Source organism: Canis lupus, chromosome 6, assembly GCF_048164855.1.
Source record: "Canis lupus baileyi chromosome 6, mCanLup2.hap1, whole genome shotgun sequence".
NCBI lineage: Eukaryota > Metazoa > Chordata > Mammalia > Carnivora > Canidae > Canis > Canis lupus.
This window is the reverse complement of record NC_132843.1, coordinates 37,763,380-37,783,872: the sequence shown is the minus strand read 5'-3', so window position 1 is coordinate 37,783,872 and position 20,493 is coordinate 37,763,380. Positions and strand designations below refer to the sequence as shown.

Sequence of the window (20,493 nt, the reverse complement as noted above, 5' to 3'; positions counted from 1 at the left end):
AATCCTAGAGATCCTGGAAAGCTTCCTAAATGGAAGAGTTAGGAAACCAAATTCTGACACCTTGGAGAGATGCTCTAATGTAGACGGGAAACATATTATCTACTGAATTAACCCAAAGCACCTAACACCCATATTGGGAGCAAATTCTTCTGGAATTCCAGCTAGTCCTGCTTTTGTTTCTATTCCTACTCACCCACCCAACATGGACACCCAAATGCACATCGTGGTCACAAAGGAGGAAATATTTGTGGGATCCACGGTAGCTTTTTATAAGCTATTTCATATTAAATCTGTTGGCTTATGTCAGCAGGAAGAAGGGCTAAAAACCAAAAACAGCCTTGCTATTTCTAAATTGAACCACCTTTGCCCTAGACTATTCTCCCTGGTGTCTCTGGGAAGCAGAAACAGAAATCTTAGGAGGTGGAACAGCTCCACCAATTGGCTTCCTGGTTCTCCTCCAGAAGTTTTTTTTTTTTTTGTTTTTTTTTTTTAAGATTTATTTATTTATTTATTCATGAGAGACACACAGAGAGAGGCAGAGACATAGGCAGAGGAAGAAGCGGGTGTAGGACTTGATCCCAGATCCTGGGATCATGCCCTGCACTGAAGGCAGATGCTCAACCGCTGAGCCACCCAGGCGTCCCTAGAAGGTATTTTTTTTCAAAGGGGTGAATATAGCGGGCTGTAAACTGACACTGGAAGAAAGCGCCCTGGACCAGGTGAACTTCTGAAGGATTTTTGCCGAGTAGGTTCATCTTGGCACAAACCCATGAAAGCAACAGAAGAGAAGAGATGATAATGATTATTGACTTTCACTTGAAAGCCCTATGCTGTTGGTGTTCATGTATTATTATTTAATCACCACAGGACTACATTTAAACAGTGTTATTGCAGGCGAGTTCCACTTGTCAAAGCTCACAGATGTGGAACGGAGCGGTATTCAAAACTACAATCTGCCTAACCCCAGGGCTTCCATATTTGAGGAGAGAGATGGCAGAAATGAAGGCGATTTTTGAGAGTAAGTCTGGAAAAGCTGTAAGACACCGAGAATGGCCAAGTATCTACCCAGGTCCATCTGAAGGTGCTGTCTTCCGGGAGGCTTTCGTTTCTGAAAAGAGAGAGTAAGCTTCAAGGCCTCTTGCTGTTTGAAACGGTCATCCGGTATTACCTGTTCCTAAGGACTGATGACGATGCGTGCTGGCCAGGGAGCCAAGAAAATGGTGTTTGTAGTGCTGGCTCTGGCACCGACAGCCTGCCCTAAGACCTAGGTCTCTCTTCATCTGTAGTCCTACGGTGCTCGCCGCCAAACATAGTAGATGCTTAGTAAGTAAATACTTGAACGTGATTAGTCGGGGTCCATGCTTCCGGCCGAGGCTTGGTGTCTGCAGGGTCAAAGCGACAAGGTTACGGCAGTGCGGATGCCCAGCCGTCCCCCCGGCTTTGGGCGGCCTGGACGGCCTGGGCGGCCGGCAGCTTAGGGCCTCCGGGTCGGGGCCTGCGAACACCGCCTGGACGCCGGAGAAACGAGGAGGAAGGGAGGGCCAGAGAGCGGTGAGGAGCATCGTGTTAGGCTCCTAGCGTCTAGACCTGGCGAGGGCCTCTCGGAGCATGCGGCAGTCGCACCACCTTCTGCGAAGGCGGAACCACGTCCCGGCTCTTCAGAAACACCTGGCATCCCCCCGCCCGCCGCGGGGGCCCGGAGAAGAGCCCCGCCAGCGCCGGTTTGCGGCTCGGCCCCCGCCCCGTTCGGCTGCACGAGGGCCCCGCCCACTCACTCGGCGCGGTCGGCCCGGCCCCGGCTCGGCGCGTCCTCGAGGCGGCCCTCGGGCCTCCCCCGGGACGAGCACGTGTCCGCTCGCGGCTGGGTCCGGGCGGTGGGCTCGGCGGCGGCCCACGGGCCCCACCCAATGGCGCGGGCAGGACGGCGGGGCGGGGCCGGGCCGGGGCCGGCAGCGCGGCAGGTCCCGCGCCTTCCCGCCGCGGAGCCGCCCGCGGCAGCGCGCCCCAGACGTCGCCAGCCGAGGCCGCGGGCGTGCCACCCCGCCTCGGCCCCGGCCGCCCGCCCGCCCGCCAGCCCGCCCGGCGGCCGCGCCTCGCCTCACGCTCTACGGGGGAGGCGGGACCAATCAGCGAGCGACGTCTCCCTTCCGATTCGAGGCCCCCGACGCGCGGCTCACACCCCGAGCACCGCGCGCGCTCATTGGCTGCGCGCGCCGCCGGTCCGGCCGGGAGGGCGGGGCGGCCGAAGGGAGCGGAGGTGGGGAGGTAGTGGCCCGCGAGTCTCCGAGCCCCGCTCGCGCCCCGGCCCTTCCCGGGCGCTCGGCCTCCCTCCTTCCCTCCTCCGCTCGCCCCGTCTTCCGTGCGCGCCGGGCGCTGCGCTCGGCCGGCGTGCCTCGCGCCCTAACGGGCGGCCGGGGGCGCCAATCAGCGGGCGGCAGGGTGCCAGCCCCGGGGCTGCGCCGGCGAATCGGCGGGGCTCGCGGCCCGGGGTGGGAGGCGGGTCTACCGCGCGGCCGCGGCGGCGGCGGAGCAGCTCCCAGCCAGCAGCCAGCGAGCGCCGAGCCAGCCGCCCGAAGGTGGGTGCGCCGCGCCGCGCCGCTGCGGCCGGCGGCGGAGGGCGCAGGGCGGAAGCGGAGGTGGGCCGGCGGGCGCGGCGGGGGAGGGCTCGGCCGTCCGGGCGGCCCGGGGCGGGGGGCGGGGGATGCGGGCGGGCTCGCGCCCGAGGGGAGGAGGGGCGGCGGCGCGGCGGCGGCGGCGGCGGCGGCGGGACGCGCGTCCCCACCCCCTCCCTCCCGCGGGCGGTGGCCGAGCCCGCGTCCCCTCCCCGCGCGCGGGGCCGCGGGCCGGGCACTGGCTGGGGGGCGGGGCGGGCCGGGCCGGGCGGCCGCGGGAGTGTTTTCAGTTCCGCCTCCAGTCGCCCCTTCCCCTCTCCCCTCCCAGCCCCTCATCCCATTCGGAAGAGGAAGGAACAAAAGGTCCCGGACCCCCGGCTCTGACGGGGCGGGACCCGGAGCCCCGGTGCAGGTAAAGCGGCGGCGCCCGGCGGGCCCTCGGGGTAGGGGTGTGTTTGCGTCGGGCTCGGGTCTCGGCGAGGCTCGGCGCGTCGCACGGCCCTGGGGGCCGGGGTGTGGCGGGGTCGGGGCCGGGGGCGCGGGGGGGCGCGGTGGGGCGCGGGGCCTGGGTCGGCGCCGGAGCTGCCCGGCCGTGGCCCGTCTCCCCTGCCGCGAACACGCTTCGTACTTTGTGGTTCTGATTTTCAAAGCCGGAGGGACCGAGCTCTTCTTGTTTCGGGAGTTGTTGGCAAGCCCTGGTAGGAGCGTGCGATACTTCGCTTCCACTTTTTTTTTTTTTTTTTTTGGTCCTGTAACCTTTGTTAACCATTCTAAACCCGGGGTTCGGAACTGCTCGCGTGTACTCTGCACAAGCAGGCACACGGCTGATCCTCCGTGGAGATCCTGCACTCACTTGTGAAAGTTGCCCTGGGAGTGGAGCCTGTTGGTTTTTATCACACGCCTTTTAGAAAGCACGCTAATTGATTTCACGTATTTCAAACTTGGTTTACACATTTGCAACCTTAATGGTTTTGTTCTCTCTTGGGGGATACTGTCCTTGGGGTTGGGTACTTTTGCCTTTTACTTACTTAACCTTTCTGTGGTTATGGTTTCCTTTTGATCCTAAACAAAAGAAAAAACAATACCTAGGTTGGTTTTGGTGTTCCTTCCTCTTGACCCCTTAAAAGCTAAATACTACCGGCTGGTTGTTCATTAAACCATTATTTTAAAAACCATCTCCGGGTGGAACGATTCTGGAAGTAGCATTTTCCGTGAAAACCGTGTCTTGTTTGTTACACTTTTAAGTGTCCTCAATTTTGCTGTCTTGAACTTCTAAAGTAACACATGTAAAGTAACTATTAATGAATAAATAAATGGTCACTGCAGACCTGCTTGGAGTTATTCCATTTTTCGAAAGTGCCCCCCCCCCCCAAAATCTGAGTTAATTTACAGAATTTTTAATGATTCTGCAGTCTTAGTTCCTTTCCATTTTCCTTCTGAATTTTGTGTGAATTGAACCTGTACCACTGATTGTAAGGAAGTTTTTCCTTGAGCAGAATAAGAAAACAAATTTGCTACCACTCTGAAAATACATTTGCTATTGTTCTACTTTTGATTTTGACTCCCTTTAAAAAGTTTTTCTTAGGTAGAAGTGTAAGTTAAATAGTTAAATGAAGTTTGAGGAGTTTTAATGTAAATAAAGAGATAAGGGAAGCAAATGTAACAGTTGGGAGAGATAACGTGAAACGGATTTCATAAATGTGTCCTAGTTTGAAGATTTTATTTTTTCATTTGCTTTGAAAAAAACCATACAGGATATTGGTGGAATTTTTCTGAATCAGACGGTCATTTACCAAACATTTACATTAAATTTAGAAAGTAACGCTGACTTTATTTTTAAGGTTCCTTAGTTTTTGCCATAAAACTAGTTACGGTAGTAAATAAGAATATTTTGAGTCCAGGTGCTCACTTAGTTCTCTTAAAGTTGAGTTTAAGGTAGTTCAGTGGCCAGTTTTTATAAATGTGATAGGAAACATCCATTTCTGGGCTTGTTTAGTAAGAAATCGCTCTTTGGGCTTCGCTTTTGTACTTTGTAGCTATGCCTTCTATAGTGCTTTCACATTGTAGGTGTTCAGCAAGAGTTAGGTTTTCGTGGCTGTAACTTCTTACCTGTGCCTAGGCATAAGTGATCAAATCTCTACACAGTCTGTAAGGTTCATGTAATAATAGTCTTGTAAGAAACCATGCAGGGTAATTTCCTGTTGTTTGTGGCTTGTCAGGCCCGGTATGTGTTTTAACTAAGTAGGGATTTGGGGATGGTTTTGTGTATTTCAGCAGTCCTTTCTCTTTAATAGGAACAAAGCTGGTTTCTACTTCAAGATGGCAAAAGGTCCCCTTTTCATTTTCCTACTGTAAATACTAGAATCATATTGCCATAATCTTGTTACTTCACGTTGGGGGGAGATATGTGAGTGAAAAACAGTTGAGCTGCATCATCCACTGATCAAAGACCCATTTTTATATTTAGCAAATATTTTCAGTTTGGGCTTTTATAAATGTCTGAAAGCTCCCCTTATTCTTGTTTGGTTTTTATTCTGTTGGTTTTGTGCTTTAGGGCTCCAAAGGCCTTGTTTTGTAGCAGCTTTTTATACAGGTGTTTTTGTAATGCATATAAAAGCTGTATTTAGTGCAGTCTGGCAGATGGGGGCTTATTCATGTTCTTGGGACAAGTCCCTTTTAAAGGATGGAGAGGGGCATGTCTTTTAGATCCCTTGTCTTCTGATGGGAGGAGAGGAACCATTTTTAAGCTTTTAGTTTTTGTAAGATGAAAGCTGTTTTCCACTAAGTATTGCAAGGGTATGTCAGAAATGAGAAGTCCAAAGATTTCAAAAGCAATTCAGGCGAGGTTCTACATTTATTCAACAAAATAACTTGTATATATTGAACAAGTAGCATTTATTCATTTATTCAACAAATAAAATAGTCTTTGCTCTGTGTCAGGCCCTGGACTCAGCAATGAAGGATCTAACAGGGAACAAGTATACCCCTGTTCCCTAATAGAATTGGAAAAGTGGAAACTCCTCCTATCTCCTGCCTGTCCTTCAGTCTTTGGAGTAAGAAAATCATGTTATTGTACAAATTGAGGGAGCTTGTGATGCATTACTGGCCAGTTCCTAAAGTATGCTTGCATTGCTTTCTGTCAAATGTGGAGGGCTTCAGGAGGGAAGATGTCAAGTGTTAATTTATAGCATCACTGGGAACAGTCTGTATTGGGGTGGGGGAGGGGAAGAGGGGAACTTGTCACTGTTTTTGTATAATCCATACAAACTGAGGACATGGCCAGTGTTTCAGAAACATACTTGTTGCTGAACAGATGAACACTTGTAGCTTGTAAGCTTAATCAGGCCTTAGTTTGATTATCCATTGCCCTTTAGTTGTAGAAACTGGCTGGAGAAAGAAAGCAAATCCGCATCAGACGGGTCCTACTGAAAGAATTGGAAATAAAATGCAAAGACACTCAACTGCATCGAGATTAAGGATTTGGCTTCAATCTCACGTAGTGGAGCAGCCGTGGGTTGTGGAGTCAGAGAAACCTAGGTAATGGTTGGTTTCCCAGTTACTATGTTTGGCAAATTGCTTAACTCATGAGCCTCGGTTTTCTGACTGAAAACAGAGGTAGTGACACCTGCCTCTTCCCCTTATTGCAAGGATTAAGTGTTGTGATTGAATACCTAGCACATTGCCTCAGATATCCAGGGTCCTCCTGGATGATCTCTTCCTGTCTTCTTGTGGCTTTCAGTTGTTTTCTTTCTAATCCCAGATGATTTCCCTACACTCTGATTCTTGACCTATTATAAAATGCATTTGAGAACTAGACACCAAGCAAAAAATGCCTGGGGCAGCCAGACTGTCTTAAGTCCACACCTAAAGTTACAGTCATTAGGAGAGCCATCGAGACCCTTCATCAAAACCTATTGGCATATATATATTTTAGATTTTTTTTTTTTAATGCCCCAGATGTTTCTAACAAAGTTATCTAGCTTCTAAGCCACAGTAGATTAGAAAGAAGTAGGTTGTGGGTAATGTGGGAGGTTAAGGGGAATATAGTGGGGGGTTGGGTAGGAGGATGGGGAACTGTTAGCCTACTGTCTGTTGTAAGAAAAAACAGATAACAGCCTGGTGAGGATAATAGAGATAATCTACAAGACACAAACCAAATATTCAAAGCCTAACTAGCATGTCTGGGACCATTCAGTGCAGGACCAGACCTGAAAGCATAGTAATGAATGTTCATCAATTAGCTTAAACCATGTTTGGGAAAATCTTTTTAAGAGTGCAGTAATCTACATAATATACTTTAGATTGTCATTCGGGATGATTAACAAATGTTCCTAAAGGGGTAGAACATTGTGCTTTATCAGATGACTTATTTTATGAAAGATGCATAGTACCTGCTATGACCAAGATGGTATTCATTTGTTTTGCCATTTAGAGCAGCACCACGATTTCAGACTGAGAAGCCTCTCATGTTAGGCCAGTAGTAAAGGTGATCTAAGTGGTGTAGAACCCCATGCCACCCCTTTTCTTCAGAGTAAGTCATTCTTTGTCAGTCTGCAGGGGTGTCATGTAAAACATTTCACTCCAGCTTTAAGACTGAGTGTGCTAGAGATTTCAAGGACCAAACAAGTGTGGATAGTTGGCTTGTCTGTTGAGGACTTCTTGCCTCTTATGTGTGACTTTGACCCGGTATTGGCCTTAATAATGTTTTTGGGTTATTCTCCCTCCTATCTCTGAGTTACTTTCTAAATCATCTACTCTATTAAATGCTTATTGGTGACATTGTAATTTTTTAAAGTTTTTTTTTTTTTTCCAACTAGTAGTACAAAAGTACTTCAGTCTTAAAAATGCAGTTTGAGGCTTATTGGTTGTCTCTGATCAATTTTGATTGTTACTCCAAATTGTTATAATTGTAATATATTCAATTAGGACATATTTCAGTGCTGATTCTAGATAGTCATATCAAGGATAGCTCTATTTCAGTTTCAATTTCAGTAATTTCATGTGGGGAGAATATAATTTTGCCAGGCTGGTTGGATTTAGACTGCTTCTGATTTGGCCAGATAGCCAGAAATATTAGGGTAATTCTGTGATTTACATACTTGCCCTTACATTCTACAGTGTAGAGGTTCCTCTTAGTGTCACTGAGCCACAGTAGTGGAACCAGTGCCTGGCCAGTAGACATATCTTTAGTTTGTGTTTGTAAGAAAACAGAAATCCTAAAGTCAGTGATTTTAATCCTGTTAAAAGTTGTGAGTTGATTGTGAAATGGCCACTAATTCTTCTAGGTTCAAAATCTGGAATTACTTTGGCCTCGAGACAAAAGCAGTAGAAAGTGAGTGTAGACGTTTGTTGCTAACTTTTCAGTTTGCATCTGAAAACCTTCATTTCCTCCAAACTAGTGTCCTACTAACTTTTTAGGGGAAGGGCATAGTTTCAGGCTTAATGTATTCAGTTAGTAAGGAAGAATAATCATCGGGGAAGCCACTGGAAGTCCATCAAGTTCATTACCTTGAGTCTTCCAATTCAAAAAAGACTAGATCTGAGGAAGTAACACGGGAAATCTGTGATCTTGTAATTCTCCTGTGCTTAAGGTAAAGTACATTTTCATACACTGCTTCGGCTCTTCCAAAAATTCTATAATAAGATAATGGTTAAGCTTTTTTAAATATTAAGGAAATGGCTCTATCTTAATCCCATCCTTCATTACAGAATATGGGGTGGTGGATCTGATTTGCAGAGTTCACAGACTAAACTCCTGATAAAGGCTACAATGGGAGCTGGGCCTATGAGCTTTCTCCCTTGATTTGAATGAACTATGGAAACTTTTTTGTTGACCAGAGATGTTCTATCTGTGGCAGTGAATGCAAATTTTCCATGTTTAGACCAACCTTTTACTTCCTAGACAGGTGGTTAGGGTGTAGTTCATGTAAACTGGCCAATTAAACTTTTATTTATAAAATGTTTTAAGTATCAGGAAGGTCCAGCTTTGGCCTGAGATTTGTACATTGATCATTTCTGCTCTAAACCCTTAGTTTTCAGACTGAAAGCACGGCACACACACCTGTGCACACAACGACAACCAGAAGGCTTTTGCAAAAAATAAAATAAATAAAAAATAAAACATGATGTAGAGTCTCAAAGCATAAGGGGAAAGGGCCGTTGCCTGCTTGCTTCTCCTCTTCCCCTGGAAACCTCTTGAAGCTCTGCTGAATATTAGATAGTGGAGAAAAACCTTGGTTGTAGACCCGAACTAACACGGTAGATACTAGCTAGCTACATGTGGTTTAGCACTTGAACTGTCACTACAGTAACTGAGGAAATAAATGTTAAATTTAATTTTAATAGAAAGTTCTATGGAACAACCACTACCCTGGACTTGGCTTTGATTGCACTTTCACGGCCTAAGGACTGTACCCACTTGACATGGCTGGAAGTGGCCGCCTGAGCAGAAGGTCAGCACAGCCTCTGGGATTTTGGATTGGAGGGCAGTTGGAATACTGAGTATTCATGCTGAGTTGAGGCAGGCCTGGGCCTGTGCGATCTCCTAATAATTAGATGCTTTTCTTCTTTTCTTTCTTTTTTTTTTTTTTTTTTTTAATGATCTGGGAATGATAAACCAGCATGCAGTTTTATGTTTACAAGCTGATTATAGACACAGAGATTCCACACAACTCATTCAAGGTAAAGGGTACCAAAACCAGGTAGTCTCTTGACACAGCAGTCCCTATAAATGTGGACTTTCACTGAACTAATGACCTACTTTCAGGGTTAAATTCAAGCTCTCACATTAGGTTTTAACAGTCCATAAAATTGAACACACGAATGTTTTCTATTTGCTTTAGTTTTAAAGGCACCCATCATTCTCCATCCAGTGGGGCCACCTTAGGTTTCCAATGGCAGTGTCTTTGCTCTCTCGCTTAAAACTTTGGAAAAAAGCATAGTAACAATAGAATTGAGAAATCTGTTTTTCAATTAGTTTCCATGTATCTTTATTCTTTTTTAATGCTTTCTGTTATCCTCATTTTTTTGACTAAAACCATTGTGAAAATCCAGATCATTAGTGATTTGCTTTTTTCTATACCTGTGTAGTATATGTTTGAACATGTATTGCCAAAAATCCAATAGTGATTTTATTGCTATTTCTAGAAGGACCTGAGGTGTTCTTTGAGATAGTACCATCACACTTCAAGTGTTTTATGTTGAAGTATCTGACTTGATTTTCATTTGAAATAAAAAAAATCATATAGGTATTTGGGAAATATTTTGTATTTGCAGTTTGAAGATATTTGAAACCTACATTTGCTTTCTATATTTAATCACTTCCTTTGTTCTAGACTTGAACATCATGAAATGTTTTTTGCCACCCTTTCATATTCCATTTACTACCTCTGTTTCCGAAGTCACCAGTGAATTCTGAATAGCCCAGTTTAGCAGTCTTTTTTCAGTTATCATACTACTGTTTTCAGTGTTTGCCATTATTGACTATACTCTTCTTAACCTAGGTTTCTTAAAATCTCACAGACATGTTAAAATAGACATAGATTAGGCCCATTCCACCTGCTACACGTATTGAATAAAATGTAGGACTCTTTTTTTTTTTTCCCTCTTATGTATTTGGTTGATCCAGAGAGGGAAGGGGAAGAGGAAGGGAGAAGGAGAGGTAGAAAAATGTTCCTACATATGAAAAACTTGGAAATCAGTCTGTGTTAAGGAAAAACTGGCTTTGGGGAATTTAATAGATAACAGCCCAGTAGCTAGGGATGGAGTTGTAATGATAGGACTCTCGGAACTGTATGCTAAATGTGTGTGTGTTTGAATAAAAACTATTCCAATATCATTGAAACATCTGTGGCCTCTGGGAAAAACACGACTCAGACCTCCCTATGAAGGAACTAGAAAAACACTAGTCTTTATAGATGGACTTAATTTCACATGAAGGCCAAGCATGGTGAATAAAAGGAGACACCAGCTAGATGTAGAATGATGGGCTTTTAAAATAGGTAATCGATTATTGTCATTCAAAAGGCACAAAAGGATATATGGGGAAAAGTCTTTGCTGGCATGTTCCTTAGAACCCAGTTGCCTTTCCAAAGGCTAGTAGCATTACTAGGTTTTTGTGTAATGCTGCAGAAGTTCTGTGCATATATGAGCAACTTTGTGCATATGTTACCTTTTAGTACAGTCATATTTTACATAACAGTGCATTTGTAGATTATAGCATGTCAGTACATAGTAAGTATTCTTTTATTCTGGTTTTATAGTATTCTGTTGTATGGGCCTATAGTGTATTTTTTTTTTTTAAGATTTTATTCATTTATTCATAGAAAGAGAGGTGGAGACAGAGGCAGAGGGAGAAGCAGGCTCCCTGCAGGAAGCCCGATGCGGGACTCGATCCCAGACTCCAGGATCACGACCTGATTCAAAGGCAGGGCTCAGCCACTGAGCCACCCAGGTGTCCCCCTAGAATGTATTTGACCAGTCATTCATTGACGGACATGTGGGTTATTTCCAGTTTGTGATATTAAAAACAGTTGTCACAACAAGTAAGCTTTGTTTATTCATAATTCTGCACGTGCATGAGGTAGATTTCTAGAAGCAGGTTAAAGGATATCCACATTTGTATGTTTTGGGAATGTACTTTTTTTTTTTTTTTTTTTTTAAGTAGGTAGTACATACATGGTGCAAAATTCAAAAGGAACAAAATAGTATGAAATGTAATGAACGTAATGAAAAGTAAGTCTCTCTTAGATCTGCCTCCTGCTTCATAGTCCAGAAATGGAACCACTGTTAGTGAGCTGCTTTCCTGTGTACTCTTCTAGAGCTCGTCCAACATGTGGCCACTAGCCGCTTGTGGCCATTGAATACTTGAAATGTAGCTAGTCAGAACTGAGATGGCCTGCAAGTGTAAAATGCACAGGAGATTTATAACAGAACAAAAAATAGAATGTGTTTTGATTTTTAATGCTGATTGCACGTTGAAATAATATTTTGGATATAGTGGGGTAAATTAAATTATTTAAATGATTAACCTCACATTTTTACTTTAGTTTTTTAATATGGCTAGTAGAAAATGTACAGTTACATGTGTGGATAGCATCCTATTTCTGTTGGGCAGCACTGGCCTAACAAATTCCATGTGTATACAAACGTAGGAATATATGAGAATTTCTCTTCTCAGGCACTTTTTTTTTCCCCTTTTGCACTGTAGTCTGTGGGAGCAGAAATGTCTTGCTCAGATGATGGTTAAAAGAAATGTGTCAGGCGGTTCTTCACTGTCTTGTTTACTCCTAACCATTTGCCACAATAATTGTGGGTCTCATCAATGAAAGTCGTGTTTCCATTGACTTTTATGGTGTTTGTACACTTCGGAGAGAAGCCTGGCATTATTCTTGGCTCTGTGTTCTTGAACCTGCTCCAGTTTGCACTAATTGCCTCTACACCTAGGACACAGCAGTCATCCTGGCATTCCCCTTCATGGTCATCTTACCGAGTTCCTTCACTTTCTCCTTTGTTAGATCTCGTATTCTTTTGGCTCTCTCTCTCTTTTGGGTAAATATCTGGAGATGTTATATTCCTGAAAATACCTTTATTCTACCCTGGTTGGGTAATAGAATTATAGTTTGGAAGTAATTTTTTCCCCCTCCAGAATTATGAAGGCATTGATCTTTTGAACTTCACTTACAATGTTGCTCGTGAGAAAACCAAAGCTCTTCTGATTCTTCTCCAAGTGACCTGCTCTTTCTCCAAAGAGACTTAGGCTTTTCCTTTGTCTTCAGCATTCTGAAGTTTTACCCCCACCAGCCTGGATGTGGGTATGTTTTCTTCTGTTGTCCTGAGGTCTTGAGCCTTAATGGCCCTTTAGATCTGGAAACTTCCATCTTTCAGTTCAGGGGTTATTTTTTGAATTCTTTGACACTCTCCCTCCCTCACCCCAATCTCTGATGATTTTTTGAAGTCCTGTTTGGACATTGGACCTCCTGAATTGGTCCTCCAGTTTTCTTCACCTTTTTTTTTTTTTTTTTTCTATTTTCCATCCTACTCTTTTTTTACCTTCTGGAAGATTTCCTCTACCTTACTTCCCAACCTTTCTGTTGGTTCTCCTCCCCCTTCTTCTGCTATCAAAAACTGCCCAGCTATCCAAGAACTCTTCTTTTATTCTTTGAATGTTTCTTTTGTAGAGCAAGCTGCTCTTGCTTCAGGGTTGCTCTCCCTTCTCCTGTTTTCTCTAGCTATGGTGATGATTCTTACGATGTTTTCTTTTCTCTGTAGGGTCTCAAACTTCTTGAGTTGCATTTTTGTTTTTGGCCATTTTTTCTCTCAGGTAATGAGAGTCATCCTTGATTACAAAAGTAAGGGTCCAGAAAGCTGCTTGGAAACTGAGTATGTGGGTGAGTCTTGTCTCCTTTCAGTTTCAGTGTAGAGTGATCTGTGATCTGTGTGGGCTGTTTGTTGGTAAACTCTCAGTATTAGTATCTGTGTGTCTTCCCTCCTGGGTTGGGTCAGGTACCCCTTAGAAGAGTCTTGATCTGACTAAATGGGTAAAGGTCTGGCTGCTAGTGTTTGGGAGCTAGAACTCAGTGGAGGAAGGGGTTGGGAGTCCGCATGTAGCATACCATTTACTCATTCTTTTACTCCGTCTCTTTTCCTAGTGGTTCCCAGACCATCTCCTAGTCTGGTGAGCCTGTTTTACTCTCTGCTGAGAATAAACATTTAGTCTTTTGGAGAGGGAGAGGAACAGGTACCCAGGGACATAGAGTTGGGAAGCAGATCTGAGGATGTTATTGCTTCTCAAATATCTTTCACTCAATCTTGCCTGTTTTCATCTCTTCCTCTCTCAGCCTTCAGTTTTTGCTGTAACTGGTGCTGTCTTTTACTTGACCCTTTGAGGATTTTGCTGTGAAATCAGGATGTTTCCCCACACCTCGCTTAGAGTTAGTGGTTCTCTAATCTGTTCACAGTGACTGCTCCATTCATTTCCCAGTTATCAAAATTTTGCTTGTTTTCTTTTTTATTCTTCTCTATCCTTATGAGATTGTCTTTTTTCTATTTCATTTATTATAGTTTTTAATAGGGTGTTGTTTTCACCTGCAGACTACTGACTAAAGTTTTCCATTAAAAATTTTTTAAGGATCACCCTCTGAAAGAATTGGAATAGTGTGTATAACTTCAAAGTGGGATGAGGGAGTGGAAATGAAGAAATGTGATCATTCCAACAGAAGGCAGAAAAGAGACAAAAGAGCAGAGATGCTTAGGAATTAGAAAACACAGGGCAGCCCGGGTGGCTCAGCGGTTCAGCGCCTGCCTTCGGCTCAGGGCATGATCCTGGAGTCCCGGGATCAAGTCCCACGTCGGGCTCCCTGCATGGAGCCTGCTTCTCCCTCTGCCTGTGTCTCTGCCTCTCTCTCTCTCTTTCTCTCTCTCTCTTTCTCTCTCTCTCTGTGTCTCTCATGAATAAACAAATAAATCTTAAAAAAAAAAAAAGCCCCAAAAACCACAAAATAAGATGATAGAAAATTAGCTAAAGTATTTTCATAAGCCCAATACATAATTTCAGGTAAAGCTTGCTGGTTAAAGGAGAATGAAACTTAAACAAAAACTCAATTAAATGCTTTTAGTAGTAGACACACCTAAAAGTATGATGACATAGTTTCAAAATAAAGAAATAAATACACAGTAGGCATAATCTGTGTCTTAATCCATCTTGGGCTGCCATAACAAAATTCCATAGACTTGGGGGACTTAAAAACAACAGAAATTTGTTTCACACAGTTCTAGAACCTGCGAAATCCAAGTTCAGGGCACCAGCAGATTTGGTGTCTGGTGAGGACCTGCTTCCTACTTCATAGATAGCTGTCTTTTTGCTGTCACCTCATGTGGAAGGGGGCAGGGGATTCCCTAGGGTCTCTTTTATAAGGGCACTAATCCCACTCATGAGGGAATGTTTATTAGTAAAGAGCTAAAAATTAATGAGCTAACTGTACAATGTAATGAGTTAGAAAAAGGAAGGAACTAAAGTTGAGAAACGGTAATGAAAAAGAGTGTTCTAATCGGATCAACTAAATGAAAAGTGCTAAGTTGAAAAGACTACGTTTGCCAAGATTGATAAAGGAAGAAAAAAGGACACAAATATATTAGAAATCACCAAAGGATATGACTACAGACAAATTGAGATATTAAAACAACTGAGAACAGTGTGAACATCATCTTTTTGCCTTATAAATTTGAAAACAGTGCACAAATTCTTGCAAAATAAATGACCAAAATTGGCTTAAGAATAAAGAAAACTGGGGATCCCTGGGTGGCTCAGCAGTTGAGCATCTGCCTTTGGCTTAGAGCATGATCCTGGGGTCCCGGGATCGAGTCCCACGTCGGGCTCCCAGCATGGAGCCTGATTCTCCCTCTGCCTATCTCTGCCTCTCTCTCTGTCTCTCTCATGAATAAATGAATAAAATCTAAAAAAAAAAAAAAAAAAAAAAAGAATAAAGAAACCTGACAAGGTTATAATTTAAAGACTTAGGCACCTACCTCCTACAAAATAAAATTAAATAAAACCAAAAATCCAAATCCCAAGCGAAAACTCTAGGTGGGCAAGTTGTATAAAACATATGAAGAATAAAAAACAAAAAACCCCCAAAAACAAACATATGAAGAATCATTAATTCCAGTCTTATACAAAATGTTATAGGAAATAACAAAAAAATTGTTAGGCTACTGTAATCTAGATAGTCTGGGTGGAACAAGTGTAGTATGCAAAGGGAGATGAATAGGTCACAGCTCACTAATGAACGTGGCAATAGAAATTTTAGGTACAATGTTAGTATTTGCTTAAAAAATACCATGACTAATAAGGGTGTGTCTCAGGAATGTAAAGATGATTAAACATTAGAAAACCTGTAAATGAAATCAAAGGAGAAAAGCCGTATGATTATCTTGATGGTTGAAGGAGGAAAAAAGCATATGATTAAATTCTGTACTCATTCTTAGAAAACTAGGAGTATAAGAGAACTTGCTTAATTTGAGTAAAGGGTGCTGGTTAAAAAAACAAGACACAGAAGTGTACATATGGCATGATTCCAATTATATTAATTTCTAGAAATGGTAAAATTACTTTGCTAGAAATCCTATCAGTAACTGCCTGGGGTGTGGAAGGTAGATTGAAAAAGGACACAAAGAAACTTTTTGGGATGATGGTTATGTGGATGTATACATGTGTCAGAATTTATCAAGCTATACATTTAACAGCTGTGCGTTTTGTATGTAACCTATGCCTCAATAAAGTGGAGTTTTTTAAACAGTCACTATGTAAAAACCATGCATTTCTGTATGCCAGCAAGAAAATTTAAATTTAAAAAAGTTACCATTTAAAATGGCGACTCAAACTTTAAAATGCCTAGGCAAAAATAAAGTAGAAACATATGTGAGACCTTAATGGAGAAAATTTTAACACTTGTATAATTCAAATTATAAGAAGATACACATGTTTAGAAATGGAAGACACTATCATAAATATGTCAGTTTTCTTCCACTTATTTATGTATCTGGTGTCATTCCAGTTAGAATCCCAGGAAGTGAAAGAGAATTCACTTGATCAGATATCAAGATCTACTCTTGTTTAGTAGTTAAGATGTGCTAGTATTTGCCTCAGATTCAGATTAATGGAAGAAAAAAAGAGCCTGGGGAAACATACAGCATTGTAATTATTAGGGAAGTTGTAATATATGGTACTGGTATATTTGTTTATCTTTGTTAGGGAGGGAAAGATCCCTGTCTCACACATTATATACAAAAATAAGTTACAAGGATGAAAAGTAAAACTTTAGACTTTATGACTTTTAAAAGATGACAGCATGGATTTTTTTTTTTTAAAGATTTTATTTATTTATTCATGAGAGACAGAGAGAGAGAGGCAGAGACACAGGCAGAGGGAGAAGCAGGCTCCATGCAGGGAACCTGACATGGGACTCGATCCTGGGTCTCCAGGATCACACCCTGGACTGAAGGTGGTGCCAAACCGCTGGGCCATCTGGGCTGCCTGACAACATGGATTTTTAAGAAGATCTCAATGTACACATAATATTTAAAATATTGGTTAAGTATGAGCTTATTAAAGTGAAATCTTAAGTATAAAAAGCCACCAAAAGTCACTTGACGGTGAAGATATGTGTAATTAACCAGACTTATCCAGGATATGTAAATGAACACTGTGAATTACGGAAAAGATGGTGAATATGAACAGATGATTCAAAGGAATAGAATCCTGAAAAGTCAATGAACATGAAAATATTCTCAAACTTAGTAGTCAGGGAAGTGCAAAACATCAGCAACCCTCTTTGTGTCACATCCATCCTTTTGGCAAAAGCTTGAGGGACCAAATAATGTCAAATATTGGCGATGTTGGACAAAGTAGGAACTCCTACTGCCCTAGTGGGAATGAATGACCATTGCTACAGCCAGGTTGACAGTATTTGGTAAAGTACCTGTGCCTGTTCTACTATGCAGCATTTCTCTTCCTGGGCAGATTTCCTCAGGCAGTGGCTTTCATATGTTTTTTATGACCCCGGTGGAAAAATACAGTTTACATGTGACAAACAAACACTGAATTAAAATTTTTAAAATAAATGCACTTTTGTTTTCTGCTGTATTCTGGCTTATTTTCTGTTCTTAATTTTTGTCTATTTTTTTCTTTTGCTCTTTGAAAGGTGTTTTTCAGAATCGACTAAGTTGGTTTCATGTTCACCAATGGTTCACAACCCTGAATTTAGAGAAATAGCAGAGAATAACCTACAGTACACGTCTGTTTTAATTGAGAATTAGGTTGCAGTGTACAATGTATTTCTTACTGCAGATACTCTTTTGATCAAGAAGTTTGAAAGTTTCTGCCCTTAAACAACTCTCATATACATATAAGAAGATACACTTCAGACTACTTATGGCAGCTTGTAAGAGTAGAGAATTGTAAACAATCTTTTTTTTAAAGATTTTATTGAGAGAGAGAGAGCACGAGTCAGGGGGAAGGGAGGTGGCAGAAGGGGAGGGAGTTGCAGATTCCCTGCTGTGCAGGGAGCCCAATGCAGGGTCAATCCCAGGACCCTAGGATCATGATATCATGACCTGAGCTAAAGGCAGACCTGAACTTAACTGACTGAACCACCCAGGCACCCCTGGAAACAATCTAAATAGGAATCAAAAGGAGAATGGGCAGTGAGCCGTAATAGTCACACAGTGGAATGCTGTATGGACAACAGAAATGCATGAACTAGAGTTCAAGATTCTATATTGTATCAGCGTGGATAGTTATGATAAAAAAGCAACATGAGCAGTATTAAAAGTTTCACAGAAATTTATAAAATGTGCTAAGATTTATGAATACAATATGTAGCAAACCCATTAAATGACGGGAGAATCAGTGATTATCTCTGAGAAGCAAGGAGAAGCAAGGAGGAAGTGAATGGGAGTGGAAAGGGTATATGTAGGGGACGTGAGCTAGATCCACTTATCATGTCTTATTTCTTATATCTGATCAAATACCATAGAATGCTAAGAATTGACAGAGCTGAGTGGGAGGCCCAAGGTTGCTTCCGTATTTCTTTGGTATGACTGAAATATTTAACTATGTAAGATGAGTAAGTAAACCCCCCAAGATACTTGGAAGAATAAGTTCAGCAAGATGTGGGAGACCTTTCCAGAGAAAATGATACAACTTAAAGATGGATATTCAAAATAAGTAGAAACATCTCACTTTCGTAAATAGGGATGCTCAGTATTATAAATATGTTGGTTCTCCAGAAATTAATGTAAATTCATTGCACTTGTAATCAAAATCCTATGGAGTTTTGGTGGAACTTAATAAACTAAACTTAAGATCTAACATCAATTTGAGAAATAAGGAGAGGGAGACTCACCCTGCAGTTAATCAGCTTACTAGAAAGCAGGAGTAAGTAAAATCCTGTGATACTGGTATAGGTCTGAATAAGTACAATGAACAGAATACAAAGCCCACAATCTGACATTGGTTTATAGGGATTAGATATGTGACAGGAGCTGCATAAATTACTAGTGAGGAGATGAACTATATTTAGTACTTGGTGTGGACAAAGTAGGCCATCCTTCTAGGAGGTGTTTAGGTCACTATTCCACCCCTTAACCAAAAACAAATCCTCATATTTTAGAAACCTAAATGTGAAAAGCAGAACTAAAACATCCACAAGAATACCTAGGGAGGAGTATCTATAACATCTGGATCCTCCTTCAAGCCTCAGATTACTCATGTGTACATACGGGAACCTACCCCCCAGTGGATGCTTGTGAGGATTGAGTTGATGTTTACCTGGACTCCGAGGCTAACCTGCTCTGTCACAGAGTAAGCACTCAAGCAGTGTTTTCTCCTGTGTTTGGGGGCAGACAGGGATTTCTTTAGAAAGAAGCGAAGTGCATCAGAAAAGATTATGTAAAGTATAAATCTGTGTACTCTAAAGGTATAAGAAAATGAGAAACTATTCTAAAGCTTTGGGAGATTTCTCAATACATATTCAGTGATAGGGTCTGTGTTAGAATAAGAACAAGAAACAAAGAACAGCAGGGCTGAAGACAACATGAATTGTAGGTTAAGAAAATATGTAGAGAATCCAATTTGTAGAACTATGTTATACAGTGATTAATAACTTGCAGGCTTTATTTGTGAGTTCAGGATAATCCGACCTCTTACTTAACTGAAACTTTCCAGTGAGTAATTTTTGAATCCCAATTTTACTGATCTGTCACTTGATAAGCTTTCTTATTGAGCTGTACAGATAAAGTCTTCCTATTCTAATGAATCCTACCTTGTATGTCTCACTTATTGCTGAAATTATGAACAGAATTAGTATTTGAACTTGTTTTTCAGTTCTTGCAGATGTTGAAAAAAAAATTCTAACTTCGGTACAGCCCTTACTGCCACACTGTGGAAGGAAATCTGTATATTCTGTAAATGACTCATTCATATTTCAATAACTTGATCATCAATCTAGTTTTCTTATTCCTTTTTTTTTTTTTTTTTTAGTTTTCTTATTCCATTTTATCTTTACTTTGGAGTATATTGACATGGATTCCTTGTAAAAGTCTAAATTCAGTCTATTAACATTTCAAGACTGTTGGTTAAATATGTCTTAGCTATTTAAAACGCTCAACTGGTTGAAATGTATTATCAGCATTACTGAAAAATATTTTACTGAATAATTTAGAAATTCTCCAGAAGATAATTAGCTAGGTGTCAGCCAGCCGTAGCTACAGAGACATGACAAGTTGAGACTGGTAACTTTCAGTGATTACATCGTTCCAGAGTGGTCATAAGTGCTGTTCTAAGACATGGGACACTGAGATCATGTGGTACGAGGCCATGAGGTCACTCAGATGACCCAAAGTAGGCTTAAAGTTTTCATGTGTTTATTTCCACGAAGAAAAAAAATTAAAGGTTTCATAGAAAACTTCCAGATCCCCAAGAATACCTCTGAACTCCTAAGAAACATTTCTCCTAACAGGTATCACAGAGAACCTAATAACTCAGATTGTTCCTACGACTGAAAATCCCTTTCAGTGTTGCTGATTATATGGAAGTTTAATTTTTACTCATTTTCTTAGGTCAAGTTCTCATACATGGATTTTTTTTTTTTTTCATACATGGATTAATTGAACCAAAGGGGTAGGCACTTTTGGAGAAATACTTGTTATATTTTGCTTGTTCTATCAGTTTTTCACAAGGAACAGGGATCCTGATGGGACCCACAGAGGGTTTTTGTTCTAAGGCTGAAATGGGTGTGGTGCTGGAACTGGACCTGGAGCGTCCTCAGAAACCAAGCCTGGAGACGGTCTGCCTCTGCTTTTCAGCAGGACTGGGTGCCTTGCT

At 42.1% G+C, this 20,493-nt stretch overlaps 1 protein-coding gene across 6 annotated transcripts in view; it reads left to right on the top strand.

The window, feature by feature from the left end:
* The first annotated feature begins 2,432 nt into the window (after nucleotides 1-2,432).
* SMAD2 (SMAD family member 2) overlaps nucleotides 2,433-20,493 on the top strand; it is a 77,910-nt gene continuing 59,849 nt past the window's right edge. For 2 of the 6 annotated variants that reach the window (XM_072829511.1, XM_072829509.1), the window contains exon 1: nucleotides 2,433-2,576. The gene's annotated coding sequence lies outside the window, so the exon portion shown is untranslated. Of the gene's footprint in view, nucleotides 2,577-2,850; nucleotides 3,025-20,493 lie in introns of those variants that run through there. The other 4 variants (XM_072829513.1, XM_072829510.1, XM_072829507.1 and 1 more) reach the window with 4 other exon arrangements.